A 22,744-nucleotide genomic window follows, 5' to 3' on the forward strand; every position below is an offset into this window, starting at 1 on the left:
TATCTAAATCTACATAAATAGTAAATTTTCCTCTCAACTGCCACTTAATTTAAAAATTCATCAGAGAACATTAGCAAATCCAGAAAAACTCTAAATTGCCATAACTTTTTATTCAGCAGTTAATTACCAAAGTTATGATAGAATCATCATTTTGCTGCCAATCTAGAAAATGTTCATTAGATAAAATGTCAATGGCTAATTTTATAATTGTCAGATCAAGCTGAGAACACCTAAGCCCACTTAGCTATCTTAATATTATCAAAAGATACAAACAGAAATCATGTGTCTCCTATTATAATGCAAGAGGACACACACAGTGCACCGTCTATGAAGTACTCTTGCCCAGGAAACTGAACCTCAATCTAATCAATCCTATACATCTTATTATCAGTTTATGGGAATCACAAGCATTAGAGAAACATATTTAAAAACACCATAAGGAGAAAACAGTCAATCAAATTCAGAGTTTTGAGAATCCTACACATTACTTATATATTATTTGTTCAGAAAACAAAAAGTCTTAAAAAACAGAGGGGAAAAGAAACTCTTACAAGTTAAATAAAATAAAATAAAATAAAAAAATTAAAAAAAGACCAAATGTCAAGATTTTGTTTTGATCTTGATTCAAGCAAACTTTAAAAGTGCATTTTTAAATCACACAAGAAAATATGGGAGTATTAAGAGATGAGATCAGGAAAATATTGTTAATTTTGTTAGATGTAACAATGGCACAATGGTGAGGGTTTTTTTGTTTCATTTTTTAAAACATGTCCTTACTTATTAGAGATATGCACTGAATGTTTTATATGTAAAACAGCATATCTGAAATTTGCTTTAAAGTACTTAAGAAAAAAAAATGTATGTGGAGGGAGGGAGATGAAACAAGACTGGTGAAATACTGATAATAAAGATGAGTGATGGGTACATGAAAGATTATACCATTCACTACATTTTTTATATGTTTAAAAATTCTATGATTAAAAAGTGTTCAAACAAAGATAATATGATGAGAATGCTGGGAGGCTATGGTAGAGTGGGTGGTTAGGTAAGGTCTCTCTGAAAGGTGGTATTTGAGGAAACAGGTGATCCAAGAAGAAACCAACCTTCCAATAACACTTACTGATTTATTGTAGAGTTATAGTGAAATATGAGCATAATGGCTTACATACAAGGATATTTATTGCAGAGTGGCCAAATAGGAATCAATGAGTCAATCAATCACTCTCTATCCACAGAAAAAAATTTAAATGTCAGAATATTTTTAAGTGGCATACTTTGCAAATATTAGAACACAGTAGCTTATGGTTTTTATAAAGAACTATTTCCAAGGAATATTAATTGAAAAAGGAGGGGCACAAAATATTGTGTCTAGTACTAGCATTTGAGTGAAAAACAGAAAACCATGAATATACATATAAATACATGTTTGTTTTTACATAAAATACCTATCACAGGAGAGAAAAGCAAGTAGGAAGAACTGTTAGCTCTGCAGTTGTGGTCTGAGAGACAACCAGGGAATTTACTTCTTACTGGTATTGATTTTTGAGTTTTGGTACAACTGCATGTTTTACCTATACAAAAGCACACATAAGGGAATTTACTTCTTACTGGTATTGATTTTTGAGTTTTGGTACAACTGCATGTTTTACCTATACAAAAGCACACATAAGTAAAGGAAAAAAAGTTTTGTGGATGCCTTTAAGAGTCAAAAATGGCAATTCAATGTCACTCTCTACAACGTGGCTAAAATATTCAAACGAATATAAAACTAAAGACAAATCTATCATTACTTTGGAGAGCTATTCTCTGCTCAATTTACAGAAATAAAAACATTTTTGTTAGGTAAAATATAGGTGAAGGCAAGATGAAAGATATGTTAGCCTTCTAGGGAAAAGATGATGGAGTATGCTGGCATTTCCCTTTCTCATCTTAGAAATAATCCAAAGCATGGAGGAGGGAGAAAAACAGCATATCACAGAAATGTTTAACCACAAAATAAATTGAAGGGTAGCCAAAGGCAGTAAAAATAGGACAAATGGTGCTGAAGAAGGAAAAGAATGAGACAGGATATTGTGGCTGTCATTCATATATATAAACCAGAACATTTCTCAAAAAAAAAATTGATATGGTTTGGCTGTGCCCCCACCCAAATCTCATCCTGAATTGTAGCTCCCATAATTCCCACATGTTGTGGAAGGCCCTAGTGGGAGATAATTGAATCAAGGGGGCGGTTTCACTCATACTGTTCTTCTGGTAGTGAATAAGTGCCATGAGAGCTGACGATTTTATAAGGGGAAACCCTTCTCACCTAGCTTTCATTCTCTCTTGAATGCCACCATGTAAGACGTGCCTTTCACCTTCCACCATGGTTACAAGGCCACGTGGAATTGTGAGTCCATTAAACCTCTTTATCTTTATAAACTACCTAGTCCTGGGTATGTCTTTATCAGCAGTATGAAAATAGAATAATACAGTAAATTTTGGGCTACTCTTACCTTTAAGTCAACAGGCTAAGAAGGGAGTTACAAGGTTGGCTGGGGTGACTGACCTGGACTATCAGGATGAAATCAGTGTACTACTCCACAATGGAGGTAAGGAAGAGTATGCATGGAATACAGGAGATCCATTAGGGTGTCTCTTAGTATTACCAGGCCCTGTGATTAAGGTCAATGGGAAACTACAACAGCTAAATCTAGGCAGGACTACAAATGGCTCAGACCCTTCAAGAATGAAGGTTTGGGTCACTCCACCAGGTAAAAAACCATGAACTGCTGAGGTGCATGCTGAAGGCAAAGAGAATACAGAATGGGTAGTAGAAGAAGGTAGTCATCAATACCAGCTATGACCATGTGACCAGCTGCAGAAATGAGAACTGTAATTGTCATGAGTATTTCCTCTTTATTTTGTTAAGAACATGCTTGTGCATATATACATTTGTACTAAGAAAATATCTTCATTTTATTTCCTTTCTTCTTTATCATGTGATGTAGATTTCTTGACTTCATATCAGCATTTAAGTGTTGTTAACTTTATGTAGTAGCATTTGGGTTGGGGATTGATGTCTTTCCAGTTGTATGAAGGATAGTTGTATTATGTTAGGCATAATTATAATCTTTTTATTGTCTTTATATGAAGATTATGTATGATTTCAGATGTTTATGAGTTCACATTGACAAAGGGTGGATTTGTGATGGTTAATATTGAGTGTCAACTTGATTGTATTGAAGGATGCAAAGTATTGTTCGTGGGTGTATCTGTGAGTGTGTTGCCAAAGGAAATTAACATTTGAGTCAGTGGACTGAAAAAGGCAGACCCACCCTCAATCTGGGTGGTGGACAATCTAATCAGCTACCAGCGCAGCCAGAACAAAAGCAGGCAGAAGAATGTGGAAAGACTAGACTGGTTTAGTATCCCGAGCTACATCCTTCTCCCATGCTGGATGCTTTTCGGCCTCCAACATCAAACTCCAAGTTCTTCAGCTTTGGGACTCAGACTGGCTTCCTTGCTCTTTGCAGAAGCAAGGCTTCCTTGTAGATGGCCTATTGTGGGACGTCACCTTGTGATTGCGTGAGTCAATACTCCTTAATAAACTCTCTTTAATATATACCTGTTATCCTATCGGTTCTGTCCCTCTAGAGAAACCTGACTAATACAAAAATAAAAGCAAAATACATTTCTAAGAAGAAAAACAAAATAAAATTCTCAAAAATAAGGAATATAACCCAAGAGTCAATGCCTAATCCTCTGTTTTCAACAGTGAAAATGGAATACACAGGACCCCCAATATGACTCCAAGAAGCAGAAGGAGCACAGTGGAACCAGAAGTCACAAAAAACTCAATTAACAATTAATTACTAGTTAGACTATAGAGACAATTACTAACAAACAGAAAATTGTCTACCTCCATATCAAGATATATGAGGGGTACTAGGGGAGAGGAGAGGATGGCTTGGAAAAGGTGCAAACACACACATACAAAATTTGGGCCTTTAGAAAAATTCCATCTAACCAGGAGCACTGCCCTAGCTTCTGTAGTTTCTCTTAAGCATACGCCTCCTACAAACAGCTGCTGCTAAAAAGCTCACATCTCTCCAAAAAGAAGTACCATACAAAGGTGCTATAAGAAAAAATTTTTAAAAAGATAAACAGATGGGAGATACATACTAAAAACAAGTTGTCTTTAAATACTTAAACTGTGAACACACAATTTTCTATGAATTAAACAGGTTTGATAAAGCAGTGGTCTCCATTAAGCTCCTTGCACAAAATACAAATCTATGAACACAGGGAAGAAACAGCAACCAGAAAAAGTAAAACATGAGCTGGCAGAGCTAAGGAATGAAACAGAAGAATAAAACTGTCATAGAAATGAAAGTATAATTGCAAACAGTAAAATGGAAAACAGATACTGTTAAGAAGATAACAAATACAAGGAACAGAATGACAAAAGTGTGAAAAGTATAATGGAAATAAGGAGTTTAAATTATTGATTTCTTGAAGAGAAAACTGAAATAATCTAACATGATATATCTTTAAAGATATTAGTCAAGAAATTCTTCCCGGGAGAAAAAAAGCCATCAATCCAAGTACGTAAACTGTACAATATGTCCCAGAGTAAATTGAATCAAAAGAATCAGCACAGAGACAGAACCTGGTAAAGTTAAGCTTAACAGGTAACAAAGAACCATTGGGGTGTCCAGGCAAAAAGATCAAGTTACTACAAGAGTAGGGTGAGGGATGCAGAAGGAGGGGAAATCAAATTGTTCCAGATATAGCTGCAGCAACATTCAATACCAGAACAGTAGGACAAAACTGGAAGGAAGTCTAACATGATTAGATATTAAAACATATTACAAACTGTAAGTATTCAGACAGTTTTAATGACAAAGCAAAAGAAAATAAAGACATAGACTCTAATACATATAGAAATTTTAAATTATGTTAAGAGTAAAGGGACCAGGCATAGTGAATCATGCCTGTAATCCCAGCATTTTGGGAGGCTGACGCAGACTGATCACTTAAGTCCAGGAGTTCCGGGCAAGCCTGGGCGACATGGCAAAACCTGTCTCTATTAAAAATATAAAAAATTAGCTGCTCATGGTGGCATGCACCAATAGGTCCCAGCTACCGGAGAGGCTGAGGTGGGAGAATCACCTGAGCCCAGGGGGTCGAGTCTGCAGAGAGCTGTGATTGCACCACTGTACTCTAGCCTGAGTGACAGACCTTGTCAAAAAAAAAAAAAAAAAAAGTGATAAGATTTCCTGGTGAACTAATTATGATGTAGAGTAAAAGAAGAAAGAAATCAAGAATGACTCTTGGGTGTTTAGTTTTAACAATAGGGAGGATCATGTTATCATCAACCCAGATATAAAAGGCTATAGGTTAAGAGGGTTTAGGGAAGCCCTTTTCTTTCTTTAGGCTACTAAACCACTGAACAGATAATGAAAGTAACTGTCAGTGGATTTTTAGTTAAGATTTGAAAAGAGACATCTAAAGTATCTGGATGTAAAATGAGGTGATCCAAGGTGAACTGGGGCAACTTTATGAGCAAATACATACCTGGATTGAATTCTGCTAATTAGGGAATGAGTAAATCTAAAATAACAAATGATGTAAGACTTTTAAAATCTTACAAGTACTAGAAATAATGTAAAGCTTAGCAAATTTAATCCCGCAGTAAATTAAAATAGTACCATATTGTGACCAAGTACAGATCATTCCAGGGATAAAAAGAGAGTTTAATATTAAAGTATCTTCTGATGTAATTTATGACATCAATATGTAACAGAAGAGAGCCATATAATCATTGGACCAGATGCTTAAAAGCTCTTTGATTTAAGATTCAACATCTACTCTCCATTCCTTGTCCTCCAAAAAATTCTGAGTAAATTAAAGAAAGGTTACCTCTTTAATTTGATTTTTAAAAAGACAAATCTATCTCAATACAAGACCTAAAGCATAAACAGGAAAAGCATTCCCATTAAAGTCATCAGGAAGGCAAAACTGCCCATTATTTTTTAACATCATTCTAGAAATTCAAGATAATGCAAAAAGACAAGAATAAAATAAAGAGGCATGCTATGTGAAAGGAGATAGAATGTTCACTATTAGAAAACAAACTGAGAAGGATGATTTCCAGCTGCATCCATGTCCCTACAAAGGACACAAACTCATCCTTTTTTATGGCTGCATAGTATTTCATGGTGTATACGTTCCACATTTTCTTAATCCAGTCTGTCACTGATGGACATTTGGGTTGATTCCAACTCTTTGCTATTGTGAATAGTGCCACAATAAACATAGGTGTGCATGTGTCTTTATAGCAGCATGATTTATAATCCTTTGGGTATATACCCAGTAATGGGATGGCTGGGTCATATGGTACTTCTAGTTCTAGATCCTCATTCTCAGCAAACCATCGCAAGAACAGAAAACCAAACACCGCATGTTCTCACTCATAGGTGGGAACTGAACAATGAGATCACTTGGACTCGGGAAGGGGAACATCACACACTGGGGCCTATCATGGGGAGGGGGGAGGGGGGAGGGATTGCATTGGGAGTTATACCTGATATAAATGACGAGTTGATGGGTGCTGACGAGTTAATAGGTGCAGCACACTAACATGGCACAAGTATACATATGTAACAAACCTGCATGTTATGCACATGTACCCTAGAACTTAAAGTATAATAATAAAAAAAAAGAAAAGAAAACAATTAAACTATTTGTGAATTCATCTCCTAATGACATAAATTTCAATTTACTTAGAAAAACATTGGTTGAACACCTACAAAGTGCCTACTACCATTTTAAATGTTGGGAATTCAGCAATAAATACACACACATACACACAGATATCCCAGTCCTTACGGAACTCTAAATGGTAAAGGAAGGGAACCGCCAATGAACAAAATTAAAAATTAAACAACAAAGTAATGGATACAACTAAAACAAGAAAGTGAAAAATGAGTTTTAACAAGGGAGTGAAAAAATGTATCACTCTGTGTAATTTTAAATAAGGTGGTCAGGACAGAGCTCACTAAGAAGGTGATAACCTTTTTAGGAAAGACCTAAAAGTAATGCGGAAGTAAGCCATATAGCTATTGGAGGAAAAGGTGTTCCAGGTAGAGCAAATAGCTTCAGCCGAATAGCAAAGGTGACAGAATTTCTGACCTGTTTGACAGTTTGAACAGTAAGGGGGCCAATATAGCTGAAGTGGAATAAGAAAGGGAGAAGTACATATTGAGCATCCCCAAATCCAAAATCCAAAATGTTCTGAGCACCAACATGATGCCACAAGTGGGCAATTCCACACCATGTTATGGATCACGGTCACAACACAGTCAAAACGTACAACACACAGTTTACTTGGCATTCCTACTGTTCAATGTACATTACCTGTTCCCCCCGCACCCCCCATCCCGAGATGGAGTTTCGCTCTTGTCACCCAGGCTGGAGTGCAGTGGCACGATCTCAGTCACTGCAACCTCCACCTCCCTGGTTTAAGCGATTTTCCTGCCTCAGCCTCCGGAGTAGCTGGGATTACAGACACACACGCCACAACGCTCAGCTAATTTTTGTATTTTTAGTAGAGATGGGGTTTCACCATGTTGGTCAGGCTGGTCTCAAACTCCTGACCTCATGATCCGCCCACCCGCCTGGGCCTCCCAAAGTGCTGGGATTACAGGTGTGAGCCACCACACCTGGCCCAAGGTGGAGACTGAAAGCCTGCAGTTTTATTGTTCAACAGCTAATACAGGTGTTCTGGTGATGCTACTGTGCTGCCAGTTATCCTGAATATGTCTTTTTTTTTTTTTAACTGTATAAACGGTATGTCACATTTTTTAGTGTTAAATACTATGTGTGAATAAGTGTAAGGAAATGATTGCTTATCAGTAGCTGATATAGTTTGGATATATGTCCCAGCCCATATCTCATGTCAAATTGTGATCCACAATGTTGGAGGTGGGGCTTGGTGCGAGGTGACTGGGTCATATGGGTGAATTTCTCAATGGTTTAACACCATCCCCTTAGTGCTGTTCTCGTGATAGTGAGTGAGTTCTCGTGATAGTGAATGAATTCTCATGAGCTTTGGTTGTTTAAAAGTCTGTAGCACCTTCCCTCTTGCTCCTGCTCCTGCCATGTAGGATGCTTGCTTCTCCTTTGCCTTCCACCATGATTGGACACTTCCTGAGGCCTCCCCAGAAGCAGAAGCTGCTATGCTTCTTGTATAGTCTGCAGAACCATGAGTCAATTAAACCTCTTTTCTTTATAAATTACTCAATCTCAGGTATTTCTTTATAGCAATGTAAGAATGGACTAATATAGTAGCATACAAATTTAGAGTCAGGAAAGATGGTGACAGCAGGCAAACACAGATTGCCCACATTAGTGGCTGAGATAGTGACACCTTTGTTTTCTAATGGTTCAATGTACACGAACTTTGTTTCATGTACAAAATTATTTTAAAGTATTGTATAAAATTACATTCAGGCTTTTTGTATAAGGTTTATATGGCACAAAAATGTATTTCATGTTTAGACTTGGGCCCTACCCCCAAGATATCAAACTATGTATATGCAAGTATTTCAAAATCTGCAATCTAAAACACTTCTGATCCCAAGCATTTCTGATAAGGGATACTCAACTTGTATTAGGAGATGAGGTCAAAACAATGCTAGGTAGGTGTATTAATCCTTTTTCACACCGCTGATAAAGACATACCCAAGACTGGGTAATTTATAAAGGAAAGAGGTTTAATGGACTCACAGTTCCACATGCCTGGGGAAACCTCACAATGATGGCAGAAGGTGGAAGGCACATCTTACATGGCAGCAGGCAAGGGAAGAAGTGCCAGCAGGGGAAATGCCAGATGCTTATAAAACCATCGGATCTCATGAGAACTCACTATCTTGAGAACAGTATGGGGAAAACCACACCCATGACTCAATTATCTCTGCCTGGCCCCACCCCTGACATGTGGGGATTATTACAATTCAACATGAGATTTGGGTGGGGACAGAAAGCCAAATCACATCAGAAGGGGGTCCTGATCCATTGTGATGACTCTGGATTTTTTTATGGTGACATGAGAAATCACTGGGGATGGTTTCATACTGATGATATGAAAAGCTTTGTGAGTACACGACTGAGATTACCTGATTTGTGTTTTAATGGGATCACTCCAACTGCTACGCACGTAATAGGCTAAAATTAGCCAGGAGCAGACAAAAAGAAACCAGTTAAAAAGCTATCGCAATAATTTAGATAAGATAGTAGCTTAAAACAGGGTATTGTTAGGATTTCTGGACTGAAAAAATGGCTCTGCATTGTCCAGATTCTTAGGGTGGCCCCCAAGATGCCCACATCCTGGTGCTCATGTTCTTGTGTGATTCCCTTCTCCCGAGTGTAGGCAGGTCCTATGATATGTCTCTAACCAATGGAGCATGGTATAGGTGATATGATGGATGTGATTATATGTATGTGATTACAAGATTACATTCCATAAGACTGTAGTGCTCTTCTTGTTGGGGTGTCTTCTGTGCTCGGAGTTGAGGGCAACTTTCAATAGATAGCTGTAAGAAAGGACCTCCAGCCTTTAGCTAGCAAGAAAACAAAGGTTTCAGTCCTAAATCTGTAAAGAACTAAACTCGGCCAACAACCTATGTGAGTTAGGAAGCAGATGTTTCTTGAGTTTCACATGAGACCACGGCCACAGTCAACATCTTGACTTCAGCCGTGTGAGACTGTGAACAGAGGAACCAGCTAAGGTGTGTCTAGACAAAAACTGAGATAGTAAATATGCATGGCTTTAAGTCACAAAGTTTATAGTAATTTTTTAATAGAGCAATAAAAATAATATAAACTCCAACTTTAACAGCTAAGCAATTAAAAATATGATGCTGCTATTTGGTTGATAAGGAGAAAACAATTGGAAATGGCAGGGGGGATACATATACACACATACATACATATATACACACATACTATATATATATTTTACAAATAAATATTTCTTTTATATATGGAGACAAAAATATATTTTTATATATATATATACACACACACATATATATATAGTATGCGTGTGTGTGTGTGTGTGAGTTTGTGTGTGTGTGTGTGAAAATTATGTAGGTGGCCTGTAAAAAAAAAGTACCAAAAATAAAACTCCAATAAATTTACTTATAACATACCGGCAATAACCAATGAAGCATTACCATGGAAGAAGAGACTCCATTAGCAATAGCAAAAAATATAACAGATGATAATAGATGATATAATATTACAGATGATAATATACAACATAAAAAGGACAGGATCTATATGAAGAAAGCTACAATGTATGACTGAAAAATGTGAAGAGTTCAATAAATAAAGAGAAAGCACCTACCAAGATGAGAATGTTAAATATTTTAAAGATGTGTATTCTTGACTAACTTTATTTATGAATTTAAATAAATATTATGTAATAATTTAATCAAAACTGTACAAAATATTTGTGGAGAATTTAACAAAATACCTCCACTAATAATCTGAAAGAATCTAATAGACACTTATCACTACTTATCAAGTGCTTACCATGTTCTAAATTTGGGAGAGTTGTAACATATTCAGTCTCATGAACTTGGTAAGAAACATACAGCTTTTGTCTCCATATATAAAAAGAAACAGAGGCACAGAGAGGTTACGGACCTTCCCTAACAACAGTGTTGCAATGTGGTTCCAGTGTCCACATTCTTAACTGCTCACTGATACTGCCACACACTATAAAATACACTGGGGAACATATTATCAAGCTAAAAAAAATAAATCCATGAAAGATATATGAGACTTCTACATAGAAAACTATAAAATTTTAATAAGAGTAATTAAAGAAAATCTAATTAAACAGAGATATAGGCCATGTTTACAGATTGGAAAACGGTATTATGCAGATGTTAATTCATCAATCATTGATCTATAGACTCAATACAATGATAATTAAAATCTTAGTGAGTTGGTTTATGTGATAAGCTGATTTTGGAATTTATATGGAAAGAAAAGGACTAAAAATAGCTTGAGATATTTTCGAAAATATCAAAGCAAGAAGAATTGCTCTATCAGTTATTTTTACTTATTACAAAGCTATAGTAATTAAAATGAAGTACAAAAAGTAACAAAATTAAAATATATTGTTTAGTCAGACACACAGACCAATGGAACAGAAAGAAGAACCCAGAGATAAATCTACACACTTACAGCCAAGTCCTTTTTGACAAAGTTTCCAAGAACATACAGTGGGGAAGAAACACTCTCTTCAATAAATGGTGCTGAGAAAACTGAATATTCATACGCAGAAGATTGAAACTAGATCTTTCACCACATGCAAAAGGATTAAAGATCTAACTGTAATACCTGAAACTATGAAACTACTAGGAGAAAACACTGGGGAAACACTATAGGACATTGGTCCAGGGAAAGATTTTTTGGGTAAGCCCTCAAAAGCAAAGGCGACAAAGCAAACACAGACAAATGAGATTACATCAAGCTAAAAAGCTTCTGTACAGCAAAGAAAACAATGAACAAACTGAAGAGACAACCTGCCGAACATGAGAATATATTTGTAAAGTATCCATCCAACAAAAGTGTAATAAGCAGAATATACAAGGAATTCAAACAACTCAGTAGCAAATAATAATAATAATAATAATAACCCAATTTAAAAATGGGCAAAAGATATAAACAGATATTTCTCAAAAGAAGACATACAAATGGCTATGAGGTATATGAAAAAATGCTTACCATCACTAATTACCAGGGAAATGCACATCAAAGCCCAAATAAGATAACACTTCACTTCAGTTAGAATGGCTATTATCAAAAAGACAAAAAAAATAACAAGTGTTGGTGAGGATGCAGAGAAAGGGGAACACTCATACACTATTGGTGGGAATGCAAAGTAGAAGAGCCATTAGGGAAAAGAGCATGGAGGTTCCTCAAAACATTAAAAATATAACAACCATATTGACATGGTTTGAATCTGTGTCCCTACCCAAATCTCATGTCAAATTGTAACCCCCATTTTTGGAGGAGAGCTTGGTGGGAGGTAACTGGATCACGGAGGCAGATTCCTCCCCCTCCTCTTCCCATGATAGCGAGTTCTCATGAGATCTAGTTCTTTAAAAGTGTGTGGCACCTCCCACTTCTCTCTCTCTTCCTCCTGTCCAGCCATGTAAGATGTGCCTGCTTCCCCTTTGCCTTCCGCCATGATTGTAAATTTCCTGAGGCCTCTTCAGCCATCCTTCCTGTACAGCCTGCAGAACCGTAAGTCAATGAAATCTCTTTTCTTTATGAATTACCCAGTCTCAGGCATTTCTTTATAGTAGTGTGAGAACAGACTAATAAACATATGATTCAGCAACCCCACTGCTGGGTGTATATCCAAAGAAGAGGATATCAGTATATCAAAGAGGTGTCTGCACTTCCATGTTTACTGCAGCATTATTCACAATGGCCAAGGTATGGAATCAGCCTAAGTGTCCATCAACAAATAAATAAAGAAAATGTAATACATACACAAAATAGAATATTATTAAGCCATCAAAAAGAATGCAATCCTCTCATTTGCAACAACATGGATGGAACTGGACATCATTATGTTAAGTGAAATAAACCAGGCACAAAAAGCAAATATCACACATTCTTACTCATGTGGGAGTTTAAAAAGTAGATTTCATGGAAGTAGGGAGTAAAATGGTGGTTCACAGTTACACTGATTTGATTACTACACATTGTATATACGGATCAAAATATCACACATATCCCCAAAATATGTACAACTATGACATATAAATGTAAAAACCCAAAAATACATACACTGTCTAGGAATACATGACTAGGTAATAAAATACATATAAGTAAACCAAAGAAGCAAACATCATAAAAGTCAAAATGTTACCATTAGAGGGAAGGGAAGGAATCATGACCAACAAATGCAAATAGTACTTGCAAATTCTGTTTACTTGATTGAGATTTCATGAGTATTTATTTTACAACAATTTGTTAAGCTGTATGTTTATATTTTATCAAATATTTATATTTGTAATATTTCATTAAAAACTGAAGTGTTATGCTAGGGTAAGTAATGAGAAAAAGTATATATTATATCGACAAGAAGTCTAAATGGGTATGCAACAAATGAACAAATTCAGAATACTAATAAAAGAATGCATACTTTCATGATTATGTATAAAGATTCCTGCAAGACTTGCTATCAGCTAAATGCCATTTGGTACTCAATTATGTAATCATCTAATAAACAGACTTAATGGCTCATTAATTATACCAGCATATTTGCATAAGCTAGCAGTTAGACTAAACATAGAAGGAAACAGCACTTGAGTAACAGAATTTATTTTTTTGCCTAACCATAATATTAAGGCTAGGTTTACAAAGTGAATAGAAGTATACGGGTTATTTTATATCCACCAATCTAGCAAAATGACCAGAAAAGTATGTCTGTAAACATTCTTATTATTAGAATTATAAGCAACAAATTGTCAGGTTTTATTTTTGTTGGCCCCAATCCAAAGTTCCCAATTATGAAAAAAAAAATCAGGTATGTATTTCACATATAAAGCTGGCTGAAAAAAAAAGTAAACAAGTATCCATGTTAAATCCAAATTAACAGGTAATACAAGTTTTAATAGTATATTTTTAGATTTTTTTAATGACAAAGATAAAAGTATTACAAATCATTTAAAGTAAATTTATGTAAAGATATCAACAGTATATTAACAGGGGAATTTCAGAAAACAGAGAAAGAGAAAGACAGATTCTGTGTGTGTGTGTGTGTGTGTGTGTGTGTGTGTGTGTGTGTGTAAATACACCAGAGCATCTCTGTGTTTATGTCTCTTAGGACACAGAAAAACAGACTAATTCCATCTATCCCACACAAAAACCCTCTTAGATTAGGCCTTATTAAGTTACTTTGATCAAGATAGAGAAGTTTCTGTACACCAAAGGAAAGACAGTAAAATTCCTAGCTGTTCCTTTATTCCCCATTTCATACAATGCTAAGCAATGTGCAACTATTATTCTACTATCATAATTTTAAGGCTCTCAGAGGCTCCAAAAGTCTAGTACCCTTGAGGATATGAGATGCTCTTTGAAGATGATAAAGACATAACAGTTTGTTTGCTTGCAGCAAAGCTTTAGAGGCACGGCAGGTGGCAAAAGGTGGGAGGTATCTAGACTTTTAGTAAATCTAGGAAAGCATTTGTACACTTGAGGTGATATTCAGTCAAGTGTCTTGCCTCCTTGAGTCAGGTTTATCAACTTTCTCACTTCACCTCAGGCACTGAAGGCCAAGTCCCTATTTCTATCAGGAATCTTGTGCTACACATAAGTATGATCTTAGACAAATAATTTTCACAGAAACCTATCATCATTACATCTTCTCTTCCCCTTTTGTAATAAGTGAATTAAACCTTCTGTGAAGAAATACAGAAATCCCTAAACCATATTATATAAATTAAATGGTCACAATTTATGAACTGTATGTACACCCATTGGAAAGAAAAAACACAGTACAAGATGTCCAAGATGCCAATGGAGAGTTGCAGAATTTCTCCAACAGTCTTCTCACAGAAATAAAAAACTACCCAGATGTTTTTATGGCTGCTATCAAAACCCTCTGAAATACTAAACACAGACAATATGCACTATATGCTTCAGGGAACAAACTTCTCATATACACCAGAGAAGCTGGAAGTACTGGTCAATCTGCCCAATATTCTTAGGTTTTCTTAAGCTTTACAATAGTGTATCTGTTCATTGTATGTAAGAAGACTTCATCAAGATAAAAATTTCTTCACAAGAGTGAATCAACAGTCTCTATGACTGGGAAGATACTGCTGACTTGGCCAAATGTGAACGTCAGAAACAGGGTACTTTCACCTGGCATGAACAACAACAAATCTTTATCATTTTACCAAAATTTGGTCTAGGGTAGCCTTGATTGTCCTACCAAACCAGAGGTCATCATGAAAAACTACTTCATTGATGATATAACATTAACTGGACTTAGGTGGGCAGAAAGTAGTACTCTATACGCTTTAGTAAAAACGAGAATTCCAGAGGTTAAGTAATCCATAAAAATTGAGAGGCTTGCTGTCTCAGTAAAGTTTCTGAGTTCTAGAATCACCTGTAAAATGCATGACAAATTGCTACATCTCACATTAATTACCACCAAGAAAATGGCACAACACATGATTTTAGCCTCTTCCAATTTTGGAAGCAACTTCTATAATATTTGGGTGTACTGCTCAGAACTACTTATGACATCACCTATAATTCTGTCAACTTTATGACCTATAGCAAAAACAAACAAACAAACAAAATTCATGCAGCCTCCAAGGTCAGATAGTCTATCACTTGGGCCTTTATTCCAGCAGGTTCAATGCTGGTCATGGTTTCAATGACAGATTGGATAGTACAGGAACTTCTGACAAGGTGCAATATGAGATCACACACAGATTTCTAGGATTTTGGAGTGAATCTATGTTCCCTTTGTTAAATAACTATTCTTACTTTGTGATCCTCAATTTGGTAAACATAATTTTGAGCTCCTACCATCATGGCCACTTTGCACATAATCCCATTCGAGCAAGCACTAGGACAGCTGAGGAAAGAGGGCGACCTATCAATGCAAGGGATTATTTTGCCTGCTTTGCAGGAAGAGGAAGCCCTTAAAGAACATTCACAAATCAAAATTATTCTCTCAACCTGTATGTATTCTCAGAGGACCATCTACATACTTTTTTCCACCAATCTTCTCATACTATTCCGCAAGTTTTTTTTATTCTGAGCCCCTGACCATCTAGCCCAACCATTAGCAATGGTCTATAAATCTATACAAATCAGTAGCTGAAGTCTCATCCATCTCCAAAGTAAATGAGTAGATACGCTACTTCAAAATTTTCCCTCTTTGAAAAGTAGTCCAATTCTAGCAGTTATAATATATTATATGATACAACCTATAAATCAGGTTTAGTAACCATTTTTCTTCCCTGGTCACCTAGTTAGAGAAAATTTCCCATGAGCCAGAGGTGTACATTGTGAATGTGAATCATATGCTCATACAATTCACTTGTGTTATCAGGGCTACTTTAAACTTATCTTACAAATGTCACTTTCACTTGATGGTGGAGTGCTATTGTGCACATATAAACTATATTTTAGAAAGTCATGTAATGCACAATGCCAGATTGGTTGCCAAATTTGTATAGGAAATATCTGTGAGTTGAACAATATAGACTCCCTCATCAGAGATGATCTGACTACAGCTATTACTGAACATCCAGATTGATACAGGCAGAGACCAACCCTGGACTCAGAAGATAGTAAATAACCCTGGGGAGACCAACAAGCTACCTAGTGGCAGGGTGATTACATTAAAAATGCCTTCTTACACCATACACAAAACTTCACATCCTTGGCTACTATGCTTTTCTATCAAGCATTATCTTACTATGGACTTTCTAGGGGTGATGGCATCCATAAAACACTGTTTCTGGTCAAGAAACTAGTTTAACAATAAAAAAAAAATGTAAGGCACTGAGCAAATATTCACTGGTCTTATGATGTACCCTAGCTCCCAGAAGCAGATGATCATAGATATTGGTGGAATGGCATGTTGAAAACTCAGTATGATATCATGTAGGACACAACACCTTGGAAAACTGAGGTGCTATCCCACAAAATGCTCTGAACTAGAAACCAATATATGATGTTATTTCTCTTATACCTGTAATATATGAGTCTATGAACTAAAGAGTAGAAGGGAAAATGATTTTCTTTGGTTTTCTAACCCTTTAACTTTGTGAAGGGTGGTAAGAAAATTGATGGTTTTGAGATCTTATTCCAAACTAGCGTACTTCTACTAGAACTGAAAATTCAAACTTTGCTCTAACCTTTGAAGCTTCTCATATCCCTGAACCAATAGCAGAATAAGCTAACCGCGTTGGCTAGAGGAACTGATCATGATGATCAGCGAAAGGAAGACTGCTCATATGCAATGGAGGTAGAGGTAAATAAAGCCTGGTGCCCCAGGGATCCTCTGCAGCACCTACTAGTACTGCCATATCTAGTGATAAAAATTGATGGAAGACTAATGCAAACCAATACAGACAAGATGACAAAGGGCTCAAGAACCTCAATAACAAAGCTTTCGATATTAAAAAAACAAAACTTAGATATAGACAATATATAGCATCCTAACCAGCTAGAGTTGTTTGAATTACAAGAGAAACAGATTGGGTAGAAGGGGAAAAGTTATAAATACCCACTAAAGCCACATGTCCACTTATAGAGACAAAGACTGTACTAACTAACCATATTTTAAACTTTGCTCTGTTAAGTAAGCATTTATCTATTAAAAAGGAAATTTTTAATTTCCTTTTTCTCCATCTCTCCCCTGACTTACGTAGGGTGTTAATTTTGTAATTTAGTCTATAGGTTAAAGGATATGAAGATACGACTAGAACTAAAGTAACAAAGAAGAAAAATCACCAAATAAATACTGATGGGATTCTAGATTTCCCTGTTAGGGAAGAGCGTAAGGCCATTTTTGTTGTGGAAGGAAAATTATATATTGTATTAGCTGAAAGAATGTTACTGCTATTGCTGTTGACTGAAACTTTAATGCTCTGAAGTTTAAATGACTCAAAATATTCAAAGAGCTTAGACTGGTCCTGCCAACAGTAAGCACTCTTATAACTATTGGATATTAGTACTGAATTATTATATTTTGTAATAACAATCTTGTGATAAATTACTGCGAGATATATAGAAAAACTAAGCAAATGAAAAATAGGAATAAATGATTCCTTACTAATTCTAGAAGAAAAAAATTGGGGAAGGAAATAAAATATAATCACAATGTATCTTTGAATTGGCAGTGAATAACATTTAACCATTTTCAGCACAGTATCCCTTCTCTCAGGGGCACTTAGTATCTCTGATTCATTTAGTTTCCAGAAGGCAAAACCCTCCAATGTTCTGCTTAGGCAGGAGAAAAACAGTCACTCTGCTAAATGGTGTAGGAATGCAGGAAATCTGAAAGCATAACTGAGTCTTGTAATTGGAACTAGTCTTATTATTGACAAGGTTAGACTTTCACCTAATCTTCTACTTTCATCTGCATTCTCAGTAGTGCCCTTAATTCCTAGTACTTCTAGAACGTCGTAATATGCAAATAAGTAGCTTCTGAGTTTTCCCTACTGCCAGCTTGGGTTTTAGCTTTCCTGGTGTAATAAATCAGTTACAACTTGTCCATTGGTTTTTCAGCTCCTGAAATTATATTGTGGAAGCCTCCATCCCATTCCCACCTTGAAAAACTTCCTCCCATACATCCCTTCCTACTGAGAAAGTGGTTTCATGAAAACAAGGGAGTAAACCAGGATAGGTAATTGGATCTCAGGTAACAGGGGATCTAACCCAGAAGAGAGAAAAGAAATTTCCAGGATGATGATGAAGGGAAATCCCATGAAGGCTGATGCTCAGGGCCAAAAAAAAAAAAAAAAAAAAAAAAAATCCTCCAGTACAAACTGGAACAAAAGAATGTGATAAAAGAAAAAAAATAGATTATCTGATTCCTTTTAGCTGGTTGAGAGTTTATGTTTTCACAAATACGAATAGGATATTGTCCCTGCCCTCAGGAATGTGAAAGCCTTGTAGTTACAAAACATAATTGGAAAGAATGATTGTAGGGCACCTTGACATATATTTTGTGAAGCAGTACAATATACGGGTTAGGCATTACAATTCTTTGGAACTGGTCTATCTGGATTCAAATACCAACAATACCAATTACCAGTTGTGTCACTTTAATTGAATGGCTTAACTTCTCTGTGTCCCAGTTGAATCATTTGTTTTAAAAAACAAAACAACCAGGCCGGGCGCGGTGGCTCAGGCCTGTAATCCCAGCACTTTGGGAGGCCGAGACGGGCGGATCACGAGGTCAGGAGATTGAGACCATCCTGGCTAACATGGTGAAACCCCGTCTCTACTAAAAAAAAATACAAAAAACTAGCCGGGCAAGGTGGCGGGTGCCTGTAGACCCAGCTACTTGGGAGGCTGAGGCAGGAGAATGGCGTGAACCCGGGAGGCAGAGCTTGCAGTGAGCTGAGAACCGGCCACTGCGCTCCAGCCCGCGGACAGAGCGAGACTCCATCTCAAAAATAAATAAATAAATAAATAAATAATTAAAAAAATAATAAAAAACAAAACGAGATATTAAGAGTATCTACTTCAAAAGTTTGTTCTGAAATTGAGTGACTTCAATATAAAACCAATACAAATACCTGAGACATAATGAGCACTATATTAGTATTATGCGGTAGCAGAGGTTAGCAGTGTATTTTTAGGATATAAATATCCTAGGGATATATTACTAGTATGTACACTGAACATAAAGTAAATGTAAAATATCATGCAATTATTAACCCCAAGAAAAGTAAAGTTTTAAGAAAAAGGATACATAGTCATATTACTTAAGCTACCAATAAATAATATTTATAGACATTATAATAGAAGCTTTTAATACAGATTTAATCAAGAATATGATAAAACTATAGCAGAGAGAGAGAAAGAGAGCCAATGAAATCTCAGTGCTAAGCTTCTAAATCCCTAAAGATAAGAGATGAAAGCTGAAAGTTAAAAAAATCAAGATAGTGTAAGTGTGTTATTTTTAAACCTGGAGATGAATCCTCCCCCAGACAAAAACACAACAAAACAAGGAATTGAAAGTGGCAGCCTCTGAGGAGTGGAACTTGGGAGTGCAGTAGAATGGGTAGAGGATTACTCTTCATTCTTAAAAACCTTCCCACACTTTTTGACTTTTTAAACTATGTATACTTATTACTTCAATAAAAATAAAAAGTAGTGGTTAGTAGATATCACACAGACCATGAACTATTATCTTCTCTAGCTGCTCTGCCAAAAAGATAAATACGGGCTCTGGGCTGGAAGTGGAAAGGAAACTGAAGCCACACAGAATCTGGACCTTTATTTGGCCTTTGCTTTTGTTCCAACAGATAAAACGAAAACAAACATATTTGTTTTCTAAGCTCTAAATTGTCTTTTTAAAAAAATTATGTTCACCTTATTAAATTTTATCTCTAATGTAACAAAACTGAATTAGTATGATTTAATTGTTGTCATAAAGAAAAATATTTGAGGTAAATAAGTTTTTTTTTTTTTTAAAGAAATGCCAATTTGACATCCCAAAGGAATTTATCTTGTTTACATTAAAAATCTGAAATAAAATTCCTTCTGGGTAAAAGATTTCAGCTTAACCATAGGAAACTGGCATTTTTGACATCCAAAAATGGAAAGGTACTCAGGAACAAATCACAGCATACTCAATCAGAACTTCAGGGCAAACAATTATCACCAGGGTCAGTCCAGAGCCCTAAGACTCACAGGATTTCCATGCTGAACATTAAGACTGACACAGTGACTCCAATTGAGCATTTCCAACAGATAATCTATTGTTACATGATATTAATATTGTATTTAATATAATTTTATATTTAAATATTAAATATTATTATATTTAATATTTATGTTCATTATATGGATCCTATAAACATTTATATGTTTATATGTTATGTCTATATATTATAAAATGTAAATACACTAATTAAGGGCTTCTTATGCACTAGAAAAAAATGCTTGTAACGTGTTTGATTCTAGAGCCCCAAGTAGTTTACAGACATCTAATTTATCATTATAACACTATACACAGCTGCATAGCATGTCAGTATTACCCAGGAGACATCAATATATCTTTGAAATGCACCAAAAAAAAGCACAACTAGCATAACGTAGTTATAATCAAAAGAGCAGTCTAAGGACAAGATATGCGTATACCAGCTCACACTAACCATATTGTGAGCCCTCCCTGGGGTTTTCTCATCAGTCCTGAAGAGACTGCTAGGCCCAGAACATATGCCCTAAGTAAGCCAGGACACTAAGAATTATGTCCAATTATGGACAAGATACATGGCTTTGCTTCAGTTACAAAGGGACATTCCCAAAAATGGGACATTCCCATTTTTGTGTGAAAATGGGCATTTAGCATCACTGCAAAGAGGTAGATTTTAAAATATCACACACTGTATAATTTTGTTCTCCTAGCCCAGTACACACACACACACACACACACACACACACACACACACACACACACAAAAGCCTCTCCTTCCTCTGCCACCCTCCTTCCCTCTCCTTCCCAATTTCCCCGCAAGCCTCCTGCTCTTTTTCTCACCTGACCTCCCTCCTTGCCTCCCCACCAGTTCCAGCCTCCCTCCTTCCCCCTTCACCTCCTTCACCTCATCCTTTCCTCATTCCCTCTCCACCTCATCCTTTCTTCCTACTCTCCCATGCTCCCTCCTCCTCCCTCTCCCTGCCCCCACCATTCTTCCCTCTTCCTTCCCACCTCTCCTCCAAACACACCCTTCCCCCCACACACACATCCACCGTCTCTACCCTGACACATACCCACTCTCTCTACCCCCACCCCACATCTACCTACTCTCCCTTCCCTCTTCACTATCCTCCTCCCCACTCTAATTTTATTTCTGGAAATGAAAATCAGTGTCTCCTTTATGTGAAATGTTTATTTGAACTATCTGGAGGAATATAATAATCTGTGAGACGAGGGACTAGCCTTTCCATCTGTTTTGGGACATATTTTGGATATGGTGAATCCCCTAGGAGTTTACGTAAAACCCAAATCATATCTCACCAGAAACATAACTCTCTGTTCTTAATTACTATAAACTTTCTACATTGCTGTTAAAATATTATCACATCATTAATGTGTGGAGGCGGGCATTTGTCTGGGGTAACTGGAATGATTCTATGAAGTTTAGTCTTAGCTGTCTATCATTTTCACTTGAAAGAATTCCAAACATGTTCTTGGTTTATCTCACAACTACAGTCATAAGCCCCTTCTCTTTATCGTGCCACTTTATTCTAGTACTAATTTAGTATATACAGGCAAGAAAAACATTTCTTTTCTATTAACAGTCTAAATAATTCCATGTGTACATCACCATAAATTATACTTTTACAAACTCTAAGCAAATATAATATGTATATGCATATGTGTGTATATATATGTGCACATATATGTATGTGTTTGGTTAAGATACATATGCATGTGTGGATATGTAATATATATTTACATATATACATATATTTGGATATATACACATATCTACATATATGGAAATTTTTGTTCTATACATCCATGTGCACACATATGTATCTTACTTAACCAAACACATTTCATTCCCCTAACATAAAATTTTTCCTTCTGATTGGCACACACAAAAGTAGCAGAAATGTAAATCCCAATTCCCTTTCTGTCTGCTATCAAAACCAAGAGAAGAACATAAATTACATACAGTAACCACACCCTCAAATCTGAAACTTTCAATTTTTAATACACATACAACCATAACTGGAGAAGAGAAATAGGGAGCAGGGTCAGCTTGCCGATAAATTCTGTAAGAGCTGCAAAGAATGAGCGGAGTCTATAGGAGGCCTGCCCACTTACTCTATGTAACAAACTCAGATCTGTGTTTTACAAAATGTTCTGGATCGCCTGCAGTTGGATATTAGTTGGAGCTTTTGTAAACACACAGAGTGTGGATTGTGGGCATGTGTTGATTAATACTGAGTGTTAACTTGA

At 36.2% G+C, this 22,744-nt stretch overlaps 1 protein-coding gene across 3 annotated transcripts in view; it reads right to left on the bottom strand.

Moving 5' to 3' along the window:
• TBC1D32 (TBC1 domain family member 32) overlaps positions 1–22,744 on the bottom strand; it is a 226,795-nt gene that overhangs the window by 85,647 nt on the left and 118,404 nt on the right. The gene's annotated exons all lie outside the window — the stretch shown is intronic.

Source organism: Macaca mulatta, chromosome 4 (genome assembly GCF_049350105.2).
Source record: "Macaca mulatta isolate MMU2019108-1 chromosome 4, T2T-MMU8v2.0, whole genome shotgun sequence".
Taxonomy (NCBI): domain Eukaryota; kingdom Metazoa; phylum Chordata; class Mammalia; order Primates; family Cercopithecidae; genus Macaca; species Macaca mulatta.